Source organism: Triticum aestivum, chromosome 7D (assembly GCF_018294505.1).
Source record: "Triticum aestivum cultivar Chinese Spring chromosome 7D, IWGSC CS RefSeq v2.1, whole genome shotgun sequence".
Classification (NCBI taxonomy): Eukaryota; Viridiplantae; Streptophyta; class Magnoliopsida; order Poales; family Poaceae; genus Triticum; species Triticum aestivum.
The window spans coordinates 500,238,260-500,243,025 of NC_057814.1; the positions used below are offsets into that span (position 1 = coordinate 500,238,260).

Sequence of the window (4,766 nt, forward strand, 5' to 3'; positions counted from 1 at the left end):
TGGTCTACAATTATACTGTAATTATGTGTGCACATTGGATCTATTGGATGTCTTAATGTATTGTTAATCGACAACTACTGATGCAAAGGTATGTTCTATTTGTAATATGAAATGATTCTTATTTGTACCTCTAGCAGTCCTTCTCACACTTTCTATTTGTAATATGAAATGATTCTTATTTGTACCTCCAGCACTCTTCTATCGCTCCTTTTAGAACTAATGACATAAAAAATGTGGTCTGGAGTCTGGTCGTGTTTGAACAAAGTTGGTCAGAATGATATAGTTGTTTTCTTCAAGTTCATTATATTAATTTTTCCACTATATAGATTATTTATTTGTTCACACAACACATGGCAGGAGATGTGTGTCGAGAGGCACATGAATACGCACGTGGGCTATTTTTCAGCATGGTAGTCTAAAAAACTGTGGTATTCTCAGAAAATGCTTTGCTATCAAACAGGGCAAGTGCAGATTTCCTTGAATATAGTTTATTTTACAATTGTGTTGCCAACGTGCTTCCTATTTTATCACCATAAAATATTTCTAGGTGCTCATATAAAATTTAGTGGCGCGTATGGGTGATTGTAGTGCAGTTTTGTTGATCTGCTTGCATTTTCAGCATTATAGTGTTGATATACTATCTCAATAAAACAGTGAATACATATAATATGTACAAGCTACATTCAAGTTATGGCAGTGTGCCTGGGTAAGACGAACTGGTAATCTTCTGCTAGCTGAAAAAAAAACTTGTTTCGTCTTTACATGTGTTTCTTGTTGAAACTCTTTTTCGTCTTTGCATGTGTTTCTTGCTGAAGCTCGTGATTTTCAAGTTATGGTAGTACATATGTCTACCCACTTGTATGACTTCCGATATTGTCCTTATTTTGCTCCTCCTTAGCCTTGTTATGTTAGTGCAGTTCTTTTAAATAGCAGGGACAGAGTCCCAGAAAACATGCCTGATTGCTTTTCTTAGTGGTGCACTTGCAAGTATATGTGGTCGTTTCTGTTAGTTTCTCATGCTTTTCTACAAAGTGATAGGTTAATAATGTCATCAACAATTTTTTCCTTAACTGATCAATATCTTAGAAGTTGTCACTCATTAGTTTTCTTTTCCTTATCTGATCTCTAGCGAGTAGAGTGATTTATTTTCGCAATACCTAATTCTGATCATAGGTAATGAAAGATTTGTTTTCATTAAATGAGATTCTTGTTTTGTGTTGATTTTGCAAAATTTCTGTAGCTACATATTTTCTCAATCCAATAGACACATTTTAATCAACCTTTAGTATAATGTATTTCCAATTGTTCATAACTACATAAATTTCTGTTGTGATTTTGCAAGATTTCGAAATTATTGTGTTTCAAAATTGTTATACTGATTCCTCAATGCTCTGTTCATGGCTTTGTTCTTATTTTATCCAAAAGACAGATTTTACTCAACCTTCAGTATAATATTTGCTTTGTTCTTATACTGATTCCTCGATGCTCTGTTGATGGCTTTGTTCTTATTTCTGAAGGTATATATTTGCTCTATCCAAAAGACAGATTTTACTCAATCTTTTGCCTTTTAGAAAAAGGGAGATGCCATTTAGACCTTACTCTGTCCAACTTGATCTTCAACTTGCCGCTATTGTTTCTAAGCATTTTCCCGAAAACTATTGTATTTGCTTTAGAGAATGAGCTCACCTTACTCAGAAGATATGCCAAGTAAAAAATTAGAAATTGAACAATTAGTTCCGCTCTTAAATTTTGCACAACAGTCCAAATTATCCAATAAATCATGTGTTAGCAGGGTCAGATTATAGAAGTTGAATCACTTGTTCTAAATTACCCAATCCAAATTATGGATGTTAATAATATGCTTTCTGTTAGACTATTAGTCAAATTGTCGAAAGCCGGAGCTGGGTCGAGGAGCCGGCCTCCGCCTTTGGCCATTACGTGAGAAGCAACACCGGTGTTGGCCGTTACCGTGTGCAGAGTGCGTGAGTTAGTTATTTAATTCCATCCTTTCCATCTCATGATGTGATTTTTCCTTTAGGATGAATTAGTAACTTTGTGTGGAGGTGGCACCACTACCTGCTAGTTGGTGTAATGCCGTGCTTGACAGGGTGATCTGCAATTCCGAGTTTGTTTAATGGCTTAATGTCTAAGCACTCATCCTCTTATTCTGTTGTGTTGCTACCAACTTGGTTTGCAAGGAACAGAGCTTCATCTGTGTACATCAAGATTGCTAATTGCCATCTGAAGGTTGGTTTTGTTATCTAAGTCATCAGTTTTGTCATCTTGATCAACGATGCAATTTCAGTGAGGATATGTTTACGTTGCTTATTACTGTGCTTGACAGGGTGATAGTAAGCATGAAGATGCCTAAGCTTATGAGGAAGCTGCAAACTGCGACCAAAAATTTTCACTTCAGGGTATTTCTTTTTACAATTTACTGCGCATGATACATATCCTTCGCCATTAACATTCTTTTCCTCTCGGGTACTCTCTTTCGATCTCGATCTCAGAGAGGAAACGAGGCAGCCACGGCCTCCTGCCCCCCCCCCTTCTCTCCCTCTCTCCCGTGCCTCCGCGCTGCCGCGGTACTCCCGCGCTGCACACCGCTGCTGTTCCCCAACCACGGCGCTCTGATGGTGCTTGCTCGCCTGGTCGCCACCTCGTCTCGCCCGATCTTGATATCATCCGGGGCGGCGCCGGCACCGCTCGACCGCGTCGTTGCCTCCTCTGCGTCATGAGAAGCGCCACCATTGCCTCCACCCCCACTGGGCAAGGAGCTCGAGGTGTTTGGGGGTTCGTGTTTCCTTCACAGGCCAAAACACTATTGGAGGTGTGTGTGCAGCTCTAATTTGCTAACATTCTTTTTTCTTTTACCGCTGACTACATCTATCAAATGAACTGTGTGGGTGCTTTCAGATAAGGATACTGGTTTTGTAGATTTAGTATGATTCTGGACATACTCTGAAACTAAAATGTACTAGATCTCACTACAAAAAAAATACACTTCCGTGATGATACGTGTTTGTCACAGTAGGTCGTGTTTTTTGTCATGCATGTACATCCATGATAAATTTATGACAGAATCAAGATAGTCATACATGTGCTGTCGTAGAAGTGTTCCATGACATTACCAAAATTATCATCACGGAAGTGTCCACCTCCATGACGATAAATCGCGCTTCACAGAAGTGCTTTCGTCAAGGGTGACCGACACGTGGCATCCACCGTAACGGAACGCCGTTAAGCTATCGGGTCGGGTTTTGGATCCGATAACCCGTTAACAGCCCCGACCAATGGGGATTTTCCACGTGTAAAATCATCATTGGCTGGAGGAAACACGTGTCGGCTCATCGCTGGGACAGATGTCATCCACTCATTGGACAGAAGGCGCCTATGATACGTCGACACGTGGCACGGCCCAACAGAGGCCCATTCCTGTGAAAAGGCCGGCCCGTTTGACTTGGTCAAAAGGTGGCGGGCCGGCCCATGGAAAGCCTGTTAACGGCCTGTTCGCATATAGCCCATTTACAGCCCGCTAACCCAAGGCCCGTTACGCCCTATTCGAATTAGGCCCAGTAGCGTCATCTGGGCCATCCAATATGATTCCAGCCCGTTTTCACTTCTGGCCCATGTATGGCCCATGACGTCTTTCGGCCCATATGAGGCCCTATGTAACTCTTGGCCTATTAACGGCCCGTGGTGAAACTGGCCCGTAATGAACAGTGTATCACTTTACACCCATTAACGGCCCGTGGTGAAACTGGCCCGTAAAGAACAGTGTATCACTTTATACCCATTAACGGCCCGTTATTCCGTTGGGCCGTTTCCAGCCCATGTTATCTTTCGGCCTTCTCAGAGCCCATTTATTCTTGGGCTATTTTCCAGCATTCGTTTACTTACGGCCCGTTACTGTCATTTTCTGCTTGTGGGCCAAATTCAGCCCGTGGTTACAGTCGGCCCGTTTGTGGTCCGTTAATACGTTGGGGCCATTTTCATAGCGTCATCAAATACGGCCTATTAACGATGGCCCGTTATGGTCGGCCCATGAACGGACGATTCCAACTCTAGCCCGTTTACGGCCAGAATGCGGTCTGTTTGGCCCATGTTTGGCCAATCGATCATACGGCCCGTATAAGGCCCATTGATGATACGGCCCGTAGAAGGCCCATTGTTTCTACGGCCCGTAGAAGGCCCACTGTTTCTACGGCCCGTAGAAGGCCCACTGTTTCTACGGCCCGTAGAAGGCCCACTGTTTCTACGGCCCGTAGAAGGCCCACTGTTTCTACGGCCCGTAGGAGGCCCAGTGTCACTACAGTAAATATTAGCCCATGGTTATTGTGGCCTAGTTTTAAAAAATAGGTTATTGCAGCCACTAGCAAACCGCAGAAAAAGAACTGCACTGACTACAAGCAAACAAATAAACAAGACAACAAGGAAATAAATAAGCAAGCAACTTACACTAGGCTATCACGGCTATTACACATATTACATCCACTGGGCATCAAAGTTCGCCACCAGTGCAAATATAGGGAACACAGCAGCATATAAACGCCGCAGCAAAACAAGTCCAGAACTGAAACCACTTCAGAAGAGCTCAAGAAACAATATCCTGGGTACCCATAATGCTGGCAAGATGCTTAGCAAGCTTATTAACTTTCTCTTGTTTGGCGCTTAAGTCCTCCAGCGCTTGCTGTTGCACCAGAAAGTATGCATCTGAATTCTGCAGGGACTTCCTCAGTCCTTCGGCTTCCTGTCGCATAACATCT

General features: G+C 42.8%; 1 long non-coding RNA gene across 1 annotated transcript; it reads left to right on the forward strand.

Annotated features, from left to right (window-relative positions):
- Window positions 1-1,664: 1,664 nt before the first annotated feature.
- On the forward strand, window positions 1,665-2,482 carry LOC123170462 (uncharacterized). Its single transcript, XR_006485220.1, has 3 exons — window positions 1,665-1,978; window positions 2,205-2,247; window positions 2,345-2,482. It is a non-coding gene; the product is annotated as an uncharacterized lncRNA (long non-coding RNA).
- The last annotated feature ends 2,284 nt before the right edge of the window (window positions 2,483-4,766 follow it).